The sequence below is a fragment of the Lactuca saligna genome, chromosome 1 (assembly GCF_052625555.1).
Source record: "Lactuca saligna cultivar CGN05327 chromosome 1, ASM5262555v1, whole genome shotgun sequence".
In the NCBI taxonomy this organism is placed as follows: Eukaryota; Viridiplantae; Streptophyta; class Magnoliopsida; order Asterales; family Asteraceae; genus Lactuca; species Lactuca saligna.
The window spans coordinates 75189494-75212220 of record NC_136417.1 but is presented as its reverse complement, the minus strand read 5'-3'; positions in this window follow the sequence as shown (position 1 = coordinate 75212220).

The following is a 22727-nucleotide window of genomic DNA, read 5'->3' as shown; positions in this document are numbered from 1 at the left end:
TATTATCGTCTCACGATCACTCGAGATAAATTCCATGAAGTGATACAAGTGAGCGTGGGTTTATGCCAATACTCATAACTTATGAGTACTCACGAATGTTGTAGCAACCATTGCCATGTCTAAACACCTTTAGCCATCTACAAACCCAATTCATGACAATCTTGATTCATACCTACTTCCGACGTATGATCGATTGTGGAGGTTTGAATAAATTAATTATTCTGGAAGTCAAAACATGCAAAACTGAAACAATAGTAAATAATTGACAATGACAGTAACACTTTACTCATAAATAAATCACAAATTTTATTCATCATCAAACGTCGATTACATTTTACAGGTTTCAGGAACACTATCTAATCTGTAAAACTAATATCGTCCCTCAGCCCGATGTGCCTCGCATGCTGAAAATGTTTAACCCTCGTCAGTCCCTTCGTAAGGGGATCTGCAGGATTCTCATCCGACGATATCCTCTTTGCCACGAGGAGTCCTTCTTCAATCTTGTGTCTTATGAAGTGATATTTTCTGTCAATGTGTCGGGATCTGCCATGATCTCTTGGTTCCTTGGCTAAGGCAACCGCACTATTGTTGTCACAGAAAATCTCCATAGGTTCCTTAATAGCTGGTACAACTCCAAGGTCTCCGATGAAGTTCTTTAGCCATATCGCCTCCTTCGCTGCTTCACTCGCTGCTATATTGTAACGACCAAAATTTTGAAACAATTAAAACTTTTCAAAACAATCCATTTTAATAACGTTGTTACAAAAAGGTTTTCAATACATTATTTAACAGAGTATTTTCCCAGGTCCATTTAATAAAACACTCACGCGAGGAACGGTACGATCACGCCTTTGCCTTGCCACAGACTCCTGAGAACCTGAAAACATAAAAACCACAACTGTAAGCCCGAAAGCTTAGTGAGATACCCCCAAAATACCAACCACATATACGCCCTTCCAGGCCACAACCTTCCGGTCTAAAACATATCGCCTTCCGGCCCATAGCGTATTGCCTTCCGGCCCATAACACATTGCCTTCCGGCCCATAACTTATTGCCTTCCGGCCCGCAATCATAGAAAGCATACATATCATGACAGAACATAGAATAACCATGCATACCGGGTTACACTCCAGACCAGACAACCATGCACATAACATGTAATCATATAACAGTTCACAGTTAGCAAATCGATCAACAGATCACCTAACATATCATTACCCTAACCAAGATACCATCCTAGCCGATCACTAGCATAACATCACCCTACGACTCAGTCAACATAATAATTATGCACATACGCCTTTCCAGGCCATGACCTTCCGGTCGACATCGCATTGCCTTCCGGCCCACAACATGTAATGCCTTCCGGCCCATGACGTAACGCCTTCTGGCCCATTTCCCGCAATATCATAAAAACAGAAAAATACCCGGATTCCCATCCGATAAAAGGGTCGGCCTTGGTGCCTTAAACCCGATAAATATAGTGAGGATAACTCACCTCAAAACTGCCGACTGAACAGATAACCCAAGCTGCTCCGATCACTGATACGATCTCCACCACTAGACAGCCACCAATGCACTGAACTCAAAACCATAATCAACAATTACCAAAATACCCCTGGAAACCACTGGTCAACCCTTGGTCAAAGACTGGGTCATAGTCAACCCCTGACTGACCCTACTCGCCGAGTCAACCCTATGACTCGCCGAGTTCCCAAACTCAAAACTTCACTCAATCCGCGACCTAACTCGCCGAGTCACCCCGAGACTCGCCGATTCATCCCTTGACTCGCCGATTCTTTGACTCAACCAGAAAATATTGTGACTCTTCGACAAGACTCGCCGAGTCCAAGAACAGACTCGCCGAGTCTAAGGCTATCTTCAACCTACTCGCCGAGTTGTTCATCCAACTGGTCGAGTTCCAGCTCATCTTCAAGCAACTCGTCGAGTCCACCCATGTGACTTGCCGAGTACCACCGGTCTGCATCCAAACAGAAGCGTTCCAGACCATGCAATTGATCCAAAACATAGATCTAGCCTCCTACAACTCATCCATCATGTAAAGTGGCAATCTTTACGTGAATCCAAAGAGATCTATGCATTTTTCACATTAGGACTAAGGTTTGGGACAAGATAGCTTCATCCAACACTCAACAAAGGGACTTTCCTGCATTCCAACTCTCCTCCATTCCAGATCTGAGGTAGCAACCTCAGATCTAACCTCTAGATTCAAATATCACCCAAGATAAGCTTCCCTCAAACCCCAAAATGAATAAACAAGATAACAACAGCCTAAGAACGAGATATTACCTCAAAAGAACACCCCAACCTGCAAGGAACTCGAATCCAAACAAAGCCCCTTGCCCCACACCATCAATCTTCCAAACTTACTTCAAAAAATACTTCTCCAAGCCCCAATCCACTCAACAATGGTGCTTCTCCACGATTTTAGGGTTTCAGGGACTCAAAGGGTGATAAAGAGGCTGGGGAGGAAACATAATGCTCTTTATATAGGGCTCAACCCCGAGAATTAGGGTTTTCTCCACTCAGCGCCTACTCGCCGAGTCCATCTCATTGACTCGCCGAGTCGGCTATTTAACACGTGACCAAGTCGCGATTCTACTCGCCGAGTCCATCCATGGACTCGACGAGTCACTCTTTCCCAAATTACACTTTTAGCCCTTCCACTCAACTCTTGCTATTTCGGGATGTTACAATCCTCCCCCACTTAAATTAGGCTTCGCCCCCGAAGCCTACAGCAATACAACTCCAAAGATGTTCCCACAACGCGCCATCTGGCCTTAACCGGACCAAGTCCCACAAGGCATACCCGTCGAAACTCGAACACACTTTCCCTTCCCTTATGGTGTCCTGACCACCGTCTCTTACCGGGCACCGGCTGTACCCTCTAATAATCACACTCAATAATCGAGAATTACCCAAGATGCATTACTACCCCAAATCTCAATAATCACTCGACCCATAAGGGTTAGAAAACCATGAACCATCAGATCCCCGATCCGAATCCAACTCTATCCACTCCGGGACGACTGAGAGACCCATTCTGAATCTCAGAGCAACTCTCACGAGTTCTCCCCTTGCAATCGCATACACATGTTGGACTAGCTCTAACACCCTCAGGTTGGGAAAACCTGATACACTGATAATATCCTCAAACATTCCCCGGGATAAGCCACTAATACATACCCCATACTGTCGCACCCCAAAACCAAGAACGGCGGAAACGTTCTGGGGCAGAGGACGTCATGTATAATATCAACAACAATGTAAAGTAGTAAACAAGCAACAACATCATCCATTGCATTAATAAAATAATTATTATACAATTGTATTCTGTCAAATTTTGATAAACACTAAAGCATAAATCAAAATGAAAGATAAGTCTTGAACAAGCTCCATCTTCCTTTCTCCTTGCATCGGTACCTGTCTATGATGACCTGAGGATACAAGTAATTTTGAAAGCGAGTATCAGCTTTGAAGCTGGTGAGATCATAAGTATTTAGTGTCTTAATTTGTATGTAAAAATTTGTAAGTCTTTGTAACTCAAGAATTTGTAAGTGTACAAGAACTGTAAGTATTTGTAAATGTATATGAACTATAAGAAAATTGGTAAGTGTATATGAATTGTAAGTGTTTGAAAAACCCTGGAATCCCTATGATTCCTATTAGTATGAAGGTGTCTTCTACCAAGACCTAATTGTTCTGTGTGTGTCTCTTGTAAGAGTGTATATTTTCCCAAGTCTGACTACTATTTATCAAAAGATAGTTTCTACATTACCTTGCGTCGTATGAAAAATTCACGAAGTGAATGTAATGCGAAAAGAAATAGTACTATGGTGTAGTGTCGAACTACAACCGTACCTATTACCTTAAATCTAGGGCAATACTTCCAAGTACCGTAGTATTTGATATATATACAAATAACTACATCGATACTCAATTGCCTTATTTGAGGGATAAGGTATAATGTGATGTCAAGATCCCAGACTGTACGCTCCCCTATCAAAGGGATTTTGGGACCTACCCACGACCCCTGCATGAATGCAAGCCGTGAGCATCCACATTACTAATGATCATGTATACTTGATATAACTATCACAATTGCGGTGTGATTCATCAGTATAGTTAAATCCTGAATTGGTTCCGTGCTATAGCCCCTAGTGACATCTATTCTATGTATATGTAAGCGTAGTCATGTAAGTGTGATCATGTAATTGTACTCATGTAAGTGTGATCATGTAATTGTACTCATGTAAGTGTGATCATGTAATTGTACTCATGTAAGTGTGATCATGTAATTGTACTCATATAAGTGTGATCATGTAATTGTACTCATGTAAGTGTGATCATGTAATTGTACTCATGTAAGTGTGATCATGTAATTGTACTCATGTAAGTGTGATCATGTAATTGTACTCATGTAAGTGTGATCATGTAATTGTACTATAATGTTCTAAGTGTGCTAGCTGTAATGTGTGTTCTCTCTATCTAGCAAGTATAGTAATGAAATCATTCTAGTATAGCTGTATATGTAATGTACGGTAATGTTCTAGAAAGTATTGACTCATGAATGAACTGACTCATTGTATGATATCGCGTCCTAGTAATGGTTCTAGTATCTTCCTGAACTACCCATATGGTAGCTTACTAGTAATCTAAGTGATACGTATGGACGTGGATGTATACCCTTGCTACCCAAGGGCATAAGATGAACTGGAAGGACCTTTTATGACTTTATATGTACAAATGATATATAACTAATATTTAAACGACCTTCGGACGAGTATCCGATATCCCACCAGACCACATCTCAAGCGCGAAAAGGAAATAGGGTGGATAGCCTTCCTAAGTCTTTTAATCATTTCTTATATAACTATACATATAGAGGCATGCAATTTATAATATCAAAGCATAAATAAGTTTAGTAAAACATTTGAAATATAAATATTAGTCTAAGGAAAGATCGACTTGATGTCAATCTATTAAATAATTTGAAGGCATAAGTTTGATAAAATAATATAAGTATAAGGAACATTTGTTTGATAAAACAATATAAGTACAAGGAACATTTGTTTGATAAAACAATATAAGTACAAGGAACATTTGTTTGAAAACACAGTTGTAAATAAGTTTGAAATATGATAAACAGAGTAAAAAGTACAGTGTAATAAGTAGTTTGAAAACATATAAAATGTTTATAAAAATCATTTGAAGGAAACTGTTTGGTAAAACGGCTAATGAGTAGCCAAATCCTTTGGATGCTGTATATTAATCACATGTGATTGATGTAATAAGTAATATAGTCCTACTTACTAATAACATGTGATTGACATAATAAGAAGCATGATTCTACTTGTATCCCCCCCATAAAACATTTAAAATAGTTTAAAACATTAGTTAAGGGGTATGAACTCACCTGCAGTATGTGACTGGAATTGAACGGGCTGTTATCGTACAGAAGGATCGGACAAGTGCTTGGTGTCAAGTGGAGACTTAGACACACACAATGATCCTAATTACATATGAAGACATATGTATATAAATAATTAGAGATTTAATCACTAATTATACAAGTATAAACATTTAAGCGCGAGGACAACACTTTTGGTCAAGTGCTAGGAGGCTAATGGGTTGCAACAAAGAAGTGCAATGCCCCTAATGGAAGTTTAAGGTCAAAAGACCATATTCATTAGAGTTTACGGCCCAGGGGAGTAAGCTCCTGGCCGTAAACTCTCAAACAAGTCATGAAATGGAGTTTAGAAGTACTACAACCTTAGAGGGGAATTGTTTCAAGGCTATACAAGTGTTTGGGCACCACATTGACCCCTTTGGGGAGTTTACGGCCCAAAGACCCTTTTCCCTTGGAGTTTATGGTCGTAAACTCCCTTGGGAGGGTTCTTATTGTCCTTTCAAGTCTCTAACATTTCTAGGAACAAGTCTAAGCTTCAATACTTGGCTTAAGGAAGGTGTATGGCATTAAATGAAACCATTTGATGGAGTTTACGGCCATAGAACTCTTTGGGCCGTAAACTCCCTCACACATGAGGTTCTAAGAATTTTAACTAGTCCATATCTCATCTAGGTACTTGCCCTAAAAGTCTCTTGGCCTAAGGAAGTGTCTAGGGTGTCCTTTGACCCCTTTAAAGGAGTTTACGGCCCAAGAAATACTCTTGGCCATAAACTCTTCAACACTTGAGCTTTTCATGATTTTTCTAGGTCCTAAACCCATTAAGGTTCTTGCTAAAAATGAAGACTAAGCCCTAGGAAGAGTTTGAAGGGGTTTTGGCCCTAAATCTTGGAGTTTACGGCCTAAGGAGCATATTGGCCGTAAACTCCCTTCCAAAGTTGGTTTCTAATTGTTTTGTTGGCCTAAATCATGAGTTTAAGGCTTCTATGTTTTTGCTCTAAGGCTAAAGGAACACTAGGCATTCATTTGTGCCCTTTACTTGGAGTTTACGGCCCAAGAGGTGGTTCCTTGGCCGTAAACTCCTCAAACTAAGTGGTTTTGATTTGTTTCTAGCCTCTAATGTTCATACTTAAGGTCCTTAGCTAGATGTCTAACACGGAAATGGGACTAGGTGGCCTTTAGGCTTGATTTTGGAGTTTACTCCCCAAGAACGTTCTTGGGCGGTAAACTCCCGGATCTTGTACTTTGGACATGTAAATAATGTTATTAAGCATATAACAAGTATTAAAACACATCTATGAAAGTAGACTCACAATCTGGGATGAAAACCCGAAGATCTGTGAGAGAGTATTTGGCTTTTCTCTAATTGGAAATCAAATAATGAACCAATTTGGTTCAGAATTCTATTTATAGTCCTGAGATTTTTGGCAGAAAATATTTCTGTTCTCGGAATGGATTCTAATGACCTAGAGTAATGGAGTTACAATGTTGCACAAAATCCTAGTGCATCCACTCTCCTAATAACTCCTTAGGTGTAAAACCCTAAAACTGCCGAACTTATTCCATAAGTTTGAATTTTTACTGAAACTTCTCTACTTCTATTGGATTGATGTGGTTTGATTTGAATGGAAAATTTCGGGTTGTCACACATACCCTGATCAAAATCACACTGAGAGTTCAAGACTCTCTCCCTGCATCCCTTCCGAGCCTCTTGGCTCTACACCTGCGGAATTCCCTTCGCAACCTCAGCAGACATCCCAAACCGGATGAGCTTCTATTCCACTGCCGCAACATGCTGCTCAATAACCATACTCGAATCACTCTAATCATAACTCTGCTCTGCCGCTTTCACTTTCGTGAACTTGCACTCCCTCTCGGAGTTACACCGCACTCTCTCTTCCTTTACCAAGGAATCCACTCGACCACATTTTCACTCTGACAAGTGCCATGGTGCTCGCCCAACGCTACACCACCCCTTTCATAGTGTATCCGCTATCCATCCAACACACATACTCTGAATCTCATCGCAGGGACTCTCAAGCCCATGCACTATCTCGACTCACCAAGATCACTACCCGGGGCCAGACCTTCTAATGCAAACACACTGCGACATACCCAATCCATATCCTCAAACTGATCCAACAATACTTGCAGAGTCTTCAGCATGACTGGACCGTCTTACCAGGCCTTCAGTCCATTCTGGACCGCTCAACAAGCATTCATCATTCCGAGCTATCGCCCCCGGATATCCTCCCATGCATACCGTTCTAGCCATCTAGGGGGTTCCGAACTCTAATTCCATCATACATCCTCGATCCCGGCCTGCTCCCAGGCCTCCACAATCAATGCCCTAGGTCGGTATCCCGCCCCGCATGCCCGACACTCGCTCCTATCAGCCTATACTCTGGGCTGACAGAACACTGCTGAATCCCAACAGCTAAGCACTCTAGAATACTCATCGATCTCCCAGAGAGTTCTCCAACTCTCCCCCACTTATAGCACTGATTAACAACCACCGGTCGCCATCACCGACCTTCCAGAACAACCCTGCACAAAGAAAACACTTACACGCCGTCTGCTTCCCACAAGCATAACAACCTTAACGAGATCTCACATCAACACTAATTAGCCCGCTCGAAAGAAACTCAAATTGTATCTAACCACTCTTCAGGAAACCGATGCTACCCGACCTTCAACCCAAGGTCACATCTCCACTAATAACCCTCACGAATGATAACCAACGAAGGCACAAAACACCAAACTATAACCATACCAAACCTTCAGGGAACAACGGATACCAAGACGAAAACCCGAATCACAAATCCATAACCAAGCCAAACCATCAAGGTACAACGGATACCAAGACGAAAACCCGAATCACAAATCCATAACCAGAACCTCAACCCGCAAAACGACGAATACCGCATCAAAACCACACAAAGATACCAGCACAAACAATACACCACAATAATCGCAAGATAACATGACATCCAGAAAGAAACATACCCACAGCTGCATCCGGTACTACTCTGACCTCTTCTGCCGCAAGCTGATAAGCACGACCCTGAGCCCTTGGGGGCTCCGCTCCACCCTGAACTTCTCCTGAAATCCTCAAAGTGGCCGGTGCTGGAGCCTGCACCGGTCCCGCGGAAAACTGTGGACAGTTGACCCTCATATGTCCAACCTGACAAAAATGATAGCAAATCCTCAAATCCCGAACCGGCGTTGACCGCCGACAATCCCTCGCATAGAGCCCCTCCTTTCCGCACTTGCGGCATGCACCACCGGACCTGCAAACTCCGGTGTGACTCCTCCCACACTTCCCACATGTGTGGATGCTCAGATCCCCCACTTTAACATCAACGGTCTTGGACCGTTTCGGCGCCGGCCGCGACTGCACCGGAGCCTGCCTCAGCTCACGCAACTGCAACTCAATCTCTAACTCACGCCGCCTAGCGGCCTCCTGCAACTCCAACAATGTCCCGCATCTCTGTGCGGACAAAAACTGTCTGATGTCTCTCTTTAGCATACTCAGATATCGGGACATCTGAGCCTGCTCCGAAGCGAACTCAGGGCAAAACATCGCCCTCTCAGTGAACATCCTGGTGATCTCAGTCACCGACTCCGAATCCTGCTTCAGCTCAAGGAACTCTTGAGCCAATCTTTCCCTCTCATCCTGCGGAACATAGCAAGCGCTGAACATCTCTCTGAACTGATCCCATGAAACCGCAACCCTCTGCGCATCCGAGTAAGACCCCATGGTCAATCTCCACCAATCCTTCGCCCTGTGCCTCAACAGGTTTAGAGCACACCTCACCCTCAGATCAGCAGGGCATGAACACATGAAGAAACACCCCTCCACGTCCGATAACCATCTCATAGCAACAATCGGGTTCTGAACCCCATCGAAGGTGGGAGGCCCCGTATTATCGAAGTCCCGATATTGAAAATTCCTATCAGCTCCTCCCCCTACCGCTGCTACAGCCACTGTAGCCGCCGCGGCAGCCGTCTCCACGAGAGCCGCATAGCGCTCATCAAAATACTCAATCATGGCGGTCTTGATCGACCCAAACAGTTCCGGCAGCTCGGCCCGGAACAATGCGGCAACCTCATCATGCAGGCTCTCCCGAATCCTCGCATCCAACTCGTACGAGCTCATCTGACCAATAATCTCGGGCGGTACTGACCCGTCCGCAACTCCTCCTCCTGTACTCGATCCTGACCCGGATCCGCTTCAAGGATGCCTCGAAATCTCCATACTGAAAATATACCAGAAAACCTTAGACTCTTCCCACTATCCCGGGAATCCACTCTCAACCCAACCCTAGAGGTCATGGTTTCCCTGATACGCGTATGGGTCCTGTGCTTTCAGTAGTACGGGCCCATACTACCTTCCACACCTACCCATATTTGTATGAAGTACTACCACAACACCCTAGCGACAAATGTTCATAGCAAGCGCTCGATCCTCACTCCTAGAGGAACACTGGAAATGTCGAAAGAGGAAAACCATAGGCTAGCAGGCATCATAAAACAGGCAACATTATCATGAAATCCTGAAGATCCCTAGCCTAACACTAGCATGTTGTTCTATCAAAGCTCAAATAAACAAATGTCATGAATTGGTAATTTGGGGTTACTTACTGGCTCCGGCTGATCGTACCTCCGCATCCTCCCTTTACTAAATTTTAAAACCATTTTAATTTCTCTTTTAAAACCTTTCTCGATTTGAGACTGGAGTCACACAAGTGTTCCTCCAATTCACTCAAACCAATGCTCTGATACCAACTTGTAACGACCAAAATTTCGAAACAATTAAAACTTTTCAAAACAATCCATTTTAATAACGTTGTTACAAAAAGGTTTTCAATACATTATTTAACAAAGTATTTTCCCAGGTCCATTTAATAAAACACCACGCCTTTGCCTTGCCACAGACTCCTGAGAACCTGAAAACATAAAAACCACAACTGTAAGCCGGAAATCTTAGTGAGATACCCCCAAAATACCAACCACATATACGCCCTTCCAGGCCACAACCTTCCGGTCTAAAACATATCGCCTTCCGGCCCATAGCGTATTTCCTTCCGGCCCATAACACATTGCCTTCCGGCCCATAACTTATTGCCTTCCGGCCCGCAATCATAGAAAGCATACATATCATGACAGAACATAGAATAACCATGCATACCGGGTTACACTCCAGACCGGACAACCATGCACATAACATGTAATCATATAACAGTTCACAGTTAGCAAATCGATCAACAGATCACCTAACATATCATTACCCTAACCAAGATACCATCCTAGCCGATCACTAGCATAACATCACCCTACGACTCAGTCAACATAATAATTATGCACATACGCCTTTCCAGGCCATGACCTTCCGGTCCACATCGCATTGCCTTCCGGACCACAACATGTAATGCCTTCTGGCCCATGACGTAACGCCTTCCAGCCCATTTCCCGCAATATCACACAACAGACAAATACCTGGATTCCCATCCGATAAAAGGGTCGGCCTTGGTACCTTAAACCCGATAGATATAGTGAGGATAACTCACCTCGAAACTGCCGACTGAACAGATAACCCAAGCTGCTCCGATCACTGATACGATCTCCACCACTGGACAGCCACCAATGCACTGAACTCAAAACCATAATCAACAATTACCAAAATACCCCTGGAAACCACTGGTCAACCCTTGGTCAAAGACTGGGTCATAGTCAACCCCTGACTGACCCTACTCGCCGAGTCAACCCTATGACTCGCCGAGTTCCCAAACTCCAAACTTCACTCAATCCGCGACCTAACTCGCTGAGTCACCCCGAGACTCGCCGAGTCCAACAACTCTAAGTCCACTCGCACATAACTCACCGAGTCATCCCTTGACTCGCTGATTCTTTGACTCAACCAGAAAATATTGGGACTCTTCGACAAGATTCGCCGAGTCCAAGAACAGACTCGCCGAGTCTAAGGCTATCTTCAACCTACTCGCCGAGTTGTTCATCCAACTCGTCGAGTTCCAGCTCATCTTCAAGCAACTCGTCGAGTCCACCCATGTGAATCGCCAAGTACCACCGGTCTGCATCCAAACAGAAGCGTTCCAGACCATGCAATTGATCCAAAACATAGATCTAGCCTCCTACAACTTATCCATCATGTAAAGTGGCAATCTTTTCGTGAATCCAAAGAGATCTATGCATTTTGCACATTAGGACTAAGGTTTGGGACAAGATAGCTTCATCCAACACTCAACAAAGGGACTTTCCTGCATTCAAACTCTCCTCCATTCCAGATCTAAGGTAGCAACCTCAGATCTAACCTCTAGATTCCAATATAACCTAAGATAAGCTTCCCTCAAACCCCAAAATGAATAAACAAGATAACAACAGCCTAAGAACGAGATATTACCTCAAAAGAACACCCCAACCTGCAAGGAACTCGAATCCAAACAAAGCCCCTTGCCCCACACCATCAATCTTCCAAACTTACTTCAACAAATACTTCTCCAAGCCCCAATCCACTCAACAATGGTGCTTCTCCACGGTTTTAGGGTTTCAGGGACTCAAAGGGTGATAAAGAGGCTGGGGAGGAAACATAATGCTCTTTATATAGGGCTCAACCCCGAGAATTAGGGTTTTCTCCACTCAGCGCCTACTCGCCGAGTCCATCTCATTGACTCGCCGACTCGGCTATTTAACACGCGACCAAGTCGCGACTCTAGTGGCCGAGTCCATCCATGGACTCGACAAGTCACTCTTTCCCAAATTACACTTTTAGCCCTTCCACTCAACTCTTGCTATTTCGGGATGTTACATATATACTCTGATTCAGAAGTCGAATCGGCCACCGTCTCCTACTTGGAACTCTTCCAAGAAATTGCCCCTCCATTTAAGGTAAAGATCCAGCCCGACTGAGAGCGGAAGTTATCCCTATCAGTCTGAAAACTAGCATCACTATACCCTAATACTCTCAAGTCATCACTCCCACCAAGGGTAAGGATCCAATCCTTTGTTCCTCCGCAGGTACTTGAGAATGTTCTTTACCGCGGTCCAATGAGCCTTGCCAGGGTTCCCCTGATACCTGCTGACCATGCTCAAAGCAAAATCAGGTCGGGTACAAGTCATAGCATACATGATCGAGCCAACAGCGGAAGCATACGGTAGTTGGCTCATCTCAGCTATCTCTGCCTCTGTACTCGGACTCTGAGTCTTACTCAGTTTGGCATTGCTTTGGATCGGTAAATCTCCTTTCTTGGAATTCTCCATGTTGAACCTTTTCCACACCTTATCCACGTAGGTACTCTGACTAAGTCCAATTAGTCTTTTACTCGTTTCTCTTAATATCCTTATCCCTAGAATATAGGCAGCCTCCCCTAGGTCCTTCATAGCAAAACACTTCCCAAGCCAGAACTTAACCTCCTGCAAGGTTGGAATGTCATTTCCTATAAGTAGTATGTCATCCACGTACAGTACCAAGAAGCTAACTATACTCCCACTAGCTCTGACATACACGCAAGACTCATCTTCGCTTCTCGAGAAGCCAAACTCTTTAACCTTCTCATCAAAACAAAGATTCCAGCTACGAGATGCTTGTTTTAATCCATAAATGGATTTCTTAAGCTTGCATACTCTATTTGGGTACTCTGCACTGACAAAACCCTTTGGCTGATTCATGTATACATACTCAGCCAACTTTCCATTAAGGAAAGCGGTTTTGACATCCATTTGCCATATTTCATAATCATGAAATGCGGAAATGGCTAGCATAACCCTAATAGACTTAATCTTTGCTACCAGCGAGAAGGTTTCATCATAATCAATGCCTTGAGTTTGAGTAAAACCCTTCGGAACCAGTCGAGCCTTATAAGTATGCAGTTTTCCTTCCATGTCGGTCTTCTTCTTGAAGATCCATTTGCACCCGACTGTTTTACGGCCTGGTACATTGTCAACCAAGTTCCAAACTTGATTGTCATACATGGATTTAATCTCGCTGTCCATAGCCTCCTTCCATTTAGCAAACTCCGGGCCTGCCATGGCTTCCTTAACACTGCTAGGTTCATCCAAATTTACCAGTGTACTATCACTGATAAACGTATCACCTTCCGTAGTAATATGAAAGCCATAATAAAACGAAGGTGTGTTCCTAACCCGTGTGGAACGCCTCGGAGGTATAGACATGTCAGCTTGCTCAACAAGAGTTTCCTCCTCAGGTTGATTGCTAGTGTCTGAGGTTCCTTCACCGATTGCTTCTTGAATTTCTTCAAGATCAATTTGCCTCCCACTGTCTCCTTGGCTTATAAATTCTCTCTCACGAAAGACCCCTCTTCTTGCTACAAAGACCACATTCTCACTGGGTCTGTAGAAGAGGTAACCAAAGGATTTTTGTTGGTAGCCGATGAAAATACACCTTTCACTTCGGGGTTCGAGCTTATCATGAGTCTCATGCCTCACGAAAGCCTCGCAACCCCAAATCTTGATGTGGTCTAAATTGGGAACCTTCCCAGTCCACATCTCATGAGGTGTTTTGGTAACCTTCTTTGTAGGGACTAAATTAAGGATATGGGCGGCAGTCTCTAAGGCATACCCCCAAAAAGAGATTGGTAACGAAACTCGACTCATCATAGAGCGAACCATGTCCAAAAAGGTTCGATTACGCCTCTCAGCTACATCATTCAGCTGTGGTGTCCTGGGAGGAGTCAATTGTGAGACAATCCCACACTCCTTAAGATAGTCAAGGAACTCGGTACTAAGATACTCACCACCTCGATCGGATCGACGCATCTTAATGTTCCTGCCCAATTGATTTTCTACTTCTTGTTTGAATTCCTTAAACCTTTCAAAGGTTTCTGACTTATGTTTGATTAAGTAGACATACCCATATCTACTAAAATCATCAATAAAAGTCACATAATACCGATTAGCATCCCTTGTGGCGGTTTTGAATGGCCCACACACATCAGTATGTATTAGGTCCAACAAACCCTCACCCCTCTCACAAGTTCCAGTGAAGGGTGATTTTGTCATCTTTCCAAGTAGACAAGATTCACAACTATCATCCGATTTAAGGTCGAATGATTCCAAGACTCCACTCTTTTGGAGTTGGCCTATGCATTTCTTGTTTACATGTCCAAGACGACAATGCCACAATGATGCTTTATCTAGGCTAGTAGATGAATCAATATACAATACATTATTTCCTAAGTTGTCTACAATCGACACAGTTTCATACACACCATCACAAGGTAACGCTTTAAAATAAAACACATTATTAAAGAAAGCATTAATACCACCACATTCATTATCAAATGAAAAGGTAAAACCTTGTTTATACAAAGCATGAAAAGAAATAATATTCCTCGCCATTTCAGACGAGTACACACATTTATTCAAATCTAATTTTAACCCATTATTAAGCAACAAAGTATAAACTCCAATCTTGGAAACAGGTGAAGCCTTCCTATTCCCCATGATCAAGTTTATCTTCTCGTGCTCCACATCCTCACTTCTTCTTAGGCCCTGCAAATCAGAACATATGTGAATACCACATCCTGTATCAAGCACCCAAGAGTTAGAATATGTTGAGTAATTAGACAATATAGTGTAAATAGCTGCATGGGTGGGTTTCACTTTCCTATCCTTTAGATCCTGCAAGTACTTAGGGCAGTTTCGCTTCCAGTGTGCCTTTTCATGGCAATAAAAGCATTCAACATCCTTGGGAATGGCAGAAGGAGTGACATAACCGCTCTTGGTCTTCGATGAGGAGCCTTCAAGAGACTTTCCCTTGGTACCCTTCGAAGGGTGCTTCCTCTTTTTCCCTTTGCCTTGCCCGATAGCTAAAACAGGGGTAGATGTTGGAGTAGGAGTAGTAGAGGTAACAACCGCCTTGCCCTTAAGACCGGTTTCAGCGGTCGTCAAGAGTCCTTGAAGCTTGTTGAGGGTAACTTCCTCCTTGTTCATATGATATGTCATACGAAAATGGTCATAACAAGAAGGTAAGGAGTGCAAAATGATGTCAATTGCCAACTCCTCAGGGATGTTCACATTCAGCTTCAGCAAACGGTCCACATACCTTTGCATCTTTTGCATGTGATCCGTGACGGAATCACCGTCCTTCATGCGGGTAGTTATTATGGAGGAGATTATTTCATACCGCTCCTGACGAGCACTCTGATGGTACCTTTCCATCAGGTCTTGGTGCATCTCAAAAGGGTAGAAATCTTCATATGAGTTTTGGAGCTCGGCTGTCATCGTGGCCATCATGATACATGCCACCTTAGTAGCATCTCTCTCATGTGTCCTGAATTCAACGATCTCCTCAGGCGTAGCAGTAGACTCATCAAGCTCTTTTAACTCCTTATCGAGGACATATTCCTTGTCCTCATAACGAGTAACCATCCTGATGTTCCTAATCCAATCCATGAAGTTGGAACCATTAAAAATGACCCTCCCAGAAAGATTCATGAGAGAGAAAGAACCAGTTGGGTTAGAGCCTGAAGCATTAGTGTTGGAAGACATCTGAAAGAAGAAAGCAAGTTTAGATTAGATATATAGAATCCTTAATAAGACACCCAAATGTAATATTAAGGCTAGGACCCAATCACAATATATTATACTTAGAAGAGGGATGCCGTAATCTAAGTAATAATATATTTGAAAGGTAGGCGAATGACGATTCACCAATTTCCACCATGAAAAACAAAATGTATTATTAGGTTTTAATTGGATTTGAAATTCCTAGATTCTTTTGAGATTCATTGAACTTTTCAATGGCATGTTTCAATCTCGATTGTGCCCTTCAAGTTTTGTGACTGGGATGCCGAGGATCACAAAACAAGGTGTGAATAACCATGCTAATTCACTTGGTACCCTTAATATTATCACCTAATCAATGTTCCGGTTAACCACACACGCTCCATTGATCTATGACAAACATTAAGTTACCCTTCGTGATCCTTACTAGTCCAAGTTAGTCTGCCGGTTAACCACACACGCTCCACCAACGACTTGGTAAGGTACAAAGTGTGAATTCCATGGACTAGCACCATGTTCACATTTTTCCTAAAATAACTAAAATTGGGAATTAAAAGGTTTAGTTACTTTATAATAATCATTATACTTTTAATGAGGATTTAAAGTCATTGTCCTACCCGTTCGGCTAACGACCCTCCACCAGTCAAGCAAGCGGTGGGTGAGAGTATACACCCATTAAGTCGCCATTTTATAGGCAACAACCTTATACCCACCTTATAGACCGACTTCGTGAATGAGGCCTACTAACGGTAGAACGACTTATTCTTATACATATATATAATATTTAACCATTAATGTTATAAATAGTATAAGGGTTGAATTTTAACTATTAAAACTCTAAGGGTTGGAATTAAAGTTTATTAAAGTGTGTGAAACTTTACAAATTCCAAAACTTGAGGGCAAGTTTTGTAACTATCCAAAACTTTTCATTTCATAACTTATGAATTAAAGGTTCATTAAAATGAAGACTCTTCATTTTCATGTAACTTATGTGTTTAAATGTGTGTGTTAAAGAAAGTGACCTTTGGATATCCATAACTTGAGGACAAATTATGGACTCCATTAAAACACATAAATGATCAAGAATTAATTCTAAACAATTCAGCAAATAATTCCTATCATCTTCTAAATTCATAAGAACATGAACATGATCATCAAAATTTCAAGAATTATATGAACACATAAAATCATGGAATTTTGATATATGCTATTGTAAATGGATTAGAACAACCATTACACCAACTAAAACAAGTTTTAAAACACCAAAACAGTTTAGGGTAATGTTTCTAGTCCATTTCCAGCAGCTAAAGTCGAAAATCTGCACTCTGTCGCTCCTACTCGTCGAGTGAATGAACCTACTCGGCGAGTAGGTTGAAGATACACATGGACTCGGCGAGTCCCCCCATGGACTCGGCGAGTTCATCAGTCAGACAGCAAGTTTTTCGACTTTTTCAACTATTTTGCATCATGTATCAAACAAGCAAGCCTAGGCTCTGATACCACTGTTGGGTTTTGAGCAATCTAACACTTCCTAAGTGTGCATGCAACGCTAATAAACATTGGATCTATGTTTGTCTAAATACATGCAAAATAATAATTTTCGAAGGCTTATAGCCTATCTAACATGGCATGGGGAACATTTCAACATAAAGAGTTAGAAGAGATTACATACCTTTTTGATGAGTTTGGTTCTTGAGGAGTTTGAGGGCCAAGCACCAATAGTGTGAATGCCTCAAATGGAATCACAAAACACCACAAACTCTTGGAAAACTTTGAGAGAGTATACACACTTGTATATTTCGGCCACACACGCTCACACACACTAGTTCACTAGTTTCCATTTCATGCTCCAAAAGCATGCTTATATAGTGTGCATGGTTAGGGTGAAACCGTAATAACCCATGACCTTTCCTTTTCCAAGGATCCATGGGTTAAAAGCTCCATGGATCATCCATGGACTTCCATCCAAGCCTAGCCCATTAACAAATGAGTGTTAGCCCACACCATATAAAACAAATAGCCCATAATCTAATTAGTCTTCCTTTTAATCTCTAAATTAATTCATAATTAATTTAAGACTAAAACTAATTAAATAACATAACCTCATATTAATATATTATAACTTATAATATATTAATAAACATATGTGTATTACTCTCATAAAATTATTCATAAATAGTTCGGGTGAGATGCAACCCAAATGGACCATGCCGGGTCGGGTCAAGTATATACCAAATAAGTTATGGACTTAGACACCTTATCCAACATTTAGTTGTTGGAAATGGACTAGCAACATTACCCTAAACTGTTTTGGTACTTGAAAACTTGTTTTAGATGGTGTAATGTCTTTGCTAATTTATTTACAACAACTAGTTATCAAAATTACAAAGTTTAAGTGTGACTTCGATTCATGAAAGTGTTCATATTCATGTTCTTGATCTTATGATGTTTAGATGATCATAGGAATTATTTGTAACCTATGTGGTAGATTAATTCTTGATTATAATGTGTTTTAATGGAGTCCATAACTTGTCCTCAAGTTATGGAAAACCAAAAGTCACTTGGATTAAAAACCATTAAAAGAACACAGGAGTTGGAAAAAATGAAGAGTCTTCATTTTATTACTCTATTAAGCTCATAAGTTACAAGAAATGAAAAGTTTTGAATGTTTACAAAACTTGGCCTCAAGTTTTGGAACAAGTAAAGTCAAGTTAAAACTTTAGTTCCAACCCATAGAATTTTAAAAGTTAAAATTCAACCCTTATACTTATATTATTATGATTTAATAATTATATATATATATATATATATATATATATATATATATGTATAAGAACAAAGTCGTCTTACCACTAGTACACCTCATTCACGAAGCCGGTCTATAAGGTGGGTATAAGGTTGTTGCCTATAAAATGGCAACTTAATGGGTGTCCACTCTCACCCACCGCTTGCTTGACTGGTGGAGGGTCGTTAGCCGAACGGGTAAGACAAGGACTTATAAATTCTCATTAAAAGTATGATCAATATTATAAAGTAACTAAATCTTCTATTAAATTCCCAATCTTAGTTACTTTAGGAAAAATGTGAATAAGGTTCTAATCCATGAAATTACACTTTACACTTTGTTTAAGTCGTTGGTGGAGCGTGTGTGGTTAACCGACACACTAACTTGGACTTAACAAGGTAGGTAAAGGGTGACTTAAGGTTTATTATAGTATCTGTGGAGCGTGTGTGGTTTACTGGCACATCAATTGAGTGATAAACTTTAAGGGTACCAAGTGATTTGCATGGTTACTTCACACCTCGTTTTGTGATCCTCGGTATCCCAGTCACAAAACTTGTAGGGCACACTCGAGATTGAAACATACCTTTGAAAAGTTCATTGAATCTCGAAGAATCTAGGAATTTCTATGAACCAATCAAAAACCTAATATTTAATATTTCGGTTTTCGTGGTGGAAATTGATGAATCGTCATTCACCTACCTTTCGAATATGTTATAGCTTGGATTATGGCATACCTCTTCTAAGTTGTAATATATTGTGATTGGATCCTAGCCTTAATATTACATTTGGGTGTTCTATTAAGGACTCTCTTAATATCTAAACTAACCTTGTTCTCTTCTTTCAGATGTCTTCAAACAATGCTGCTTCTGGCTCTAATCCTAATGGCTCCTTTACCCTTATGAACTTGTGTGGGAAAGTCACCTTTGATGGATCCAACTTCAATGAGTGGATCAGAAACATCAGGATGATTACCCGCTACGAGGACAAAGAATATGTCCTTGACAAGGAGCTTAAGGAGATTGATGAGACCACTGCAACTCCTCAGGAGATCGCTGACTTTCAGGCACATGAAAGAGATGCTACCAAAGTGGCGTGCATCATGTTGGTGTTGGATTAGTGTCTAAGTCCATAACTATTTTGGTATGTACTTGACCCGATTATGAGCATGGTCCTTTTGGGTTGCCTTCACCATAGCAATATCTAGGATGATTTAAGGAGAGAAAGGTTTAAATATGATTTATTAATATATTATGAGAATAATATATTAAAGGAGAAATCATATTGGTTAATTAATATTAGTCAAGAATTAATTTTATGGCTAAAAGAGATTAATTAAATATAGGGGACTGGACTGCAATTATTGGATAATTGAGTTATTGGGCTAAGTAATGCGAAAGGAATAAGGGGTGAACGAAATTATGATGGAAGCCCATCAGATTTCCGTCCATAGCCTTGTCCAGAAGGTTCCATGGGCTGCTTAGAGTTTAAGCTGTCCATTAGGGTTTTGACTGAAACCCTAGCAGCCCACACTAGTATATAAAGGACCCCTTAGGCCCCAAAAAAGGTGGACAACTGATTCTCTAGGGTTTCTAGTCGTTTTTGGGCAGCCTCCTTTCTTCTCCTCTTCATCCAAGTTGTATATGGTGTTTGTGACTCAATTAGAGGTGCAACACTTGAGGCACTAAGCTTTTGAAGCCAATCCAAGCAAGGAATTGATTGTTATTGCTATATGACAATCAAGGTAATTCTATAAACCCTAATTCAGTTTATAATATGTTAGATCTAAGTTTATTAGTCTTGGATTCATAGCATGTACAATAGAGAAACCTAGATCCAAGCATTAGGGTTTGTATGAGCACATAGGAGTGTTCTTATGCATAAAACCCATCAGTGGTATCAGAACCTTGATTGGTTTCTGTTGTATGTGATGCTATGTTGAATTATTTACTGAAAATCGAGTTTCTTGCCTCTGCCCGACTCAACTCGGCGAGTCAGTATCTGGACTCGGCGAGTTGGCCCTACCCGGCGAGTCCAGGTCTGACTCGGCGAGTCAGTGTGTCAGGCAGAGGGTATTTTGGGATTTAGCTGCTGTTTTGACTTGGATTTGATGCTTAAATTGTTTTATGAAGTTAAAATCCGAATTTTATCTTAATTATATGTTTATCCTTGCCAAAACAATAGATAATTTCAAATCTTTTAAATATTGGTTGTTTATGTGATAAATATGGATTATTTAAAGTTATTTGGTAATGATCTAATGACTAAAATAAGATTAGGTCAAATATAGATAATTATGAAATTAATTGTTTAATTTGAATTATTTGTTGTTTGATCCCTAATGTTTTGAAATGTTTCAAAACTTGCCCTGAAGTTTTTGGAATTTAAAATTTTGATTAAAAGTTTAATTTTGAAATGTTAAATTCTAAAACCCTAGTAATTTGAAAAGTTCAAATCACACCCTTATGGTTTTATTAATTAATTAAAGTGTATAATTAAAAGCAATTTAATAAACCCATAAAGTTTTGGTTTACATTTAATTAAATTAAAAGTATAATTTACTAAGATAAACCACCTAGTATTTTAAAAGTGTAAAATACACCCTATACTATATATAACATTAAAAGTCTAATATTATATATGTATGAGTAAAAAGTCAGTCTTACCATTAGTAGGCCTCGTTCACGAAGCTGGTCTATAAGGGGTGTTTAAGGAAATTGCCTACAAAATGGCGATTGAATGGGTATCCACTCTTACCCACCGCACTCTTGACTAGTGGAGGGTCGTTAGCCGAACGGGTAGGATAGGACAGAAACCTTCCATTATAAGTATAATGAAGTACAAAGTAACTAAATGCTTATACAAATTCCCAAATCATAGTTACTTTAGGAAAAATGTGAAATTGTATGCTAACTCATGGAATTACACTTCGTACCCTTGTCAAATGTTAGTGGAGCGTGTGTGGTTAACCGGCACACTAATTTGGGGATGACATTGGTAGCGAAGGGTGACTCGATGTTTGTCATAGATCAATGGAGCATGTGTGGCTAACCGGCACATTGATTAGGTGATAGTAGCATTGGGTGCACCACGTGATTCGTATGGTTATTCACACCTTGTTTGTGATCCTCGGCATCCCAGTCACAAATAGTAGGGCATAATCGAGATTAAACATGCCATTGAAAATTTTCAATGAATCTCAAAAGATCTAGGAGTTTCAATTCATTTAAAACTTAAACTTCTTTTTCGTTTTTCATGGTGGAAATTGGTAAATCGTCATTTACCTACCTTCAGATATTCTGCAACTAGATTACGGCATCCCTCTTCTAGGTTGTAGAGTATTGTGTTGGATCCTAGCTTGATGTTTCATTTGGGTGTTACATCAAGAATTCTAATCAACATAACTTGAATTTTCTCCCGTTTTGTAGATGTCTAAATCTTACAATGGTCTTCCCAAATCCTTTGGAACAAACTTTCCAAATGAAGATGACGTTCCGAGATACGATCAAGGAAATGAGAGTCACGCTTCACTTCCTCCACCTCCTCTAATTATTCTCCCTGACCCACAAGTTCAAAGGCTTGAAAAGTTCAAGCTCACTCAATCCCTTTTGGCGAGTAAACACGAAGATGGGAAACCTGTGTGTGCACACGTCTTAGAGATGAAGTCACACATTGATAGGTTAAGCATGTTGGGTGTCGAGATTTCAAGTGAGTTGGCTATTGACTGGGTTCTTCAGTCACTTCCTGAATCATATAGTGAGTTCGTTAGAGAGTACTATATGATGGACCACGACGTGACCCTAATTGATCTCACCTATTTGCTTATAGCTGCTGAATCAGCAATGATTTGGCGTGCTGGTCAAGCAAATTTGTCTAGTGAATCAAACTCCCAAACTTCAATGGACACTGGCAACATTGGAAGTCCAAAAAGAACTAAGTCTGTGATTGTCCGATGTGATGTGCCAAAGGAGTCC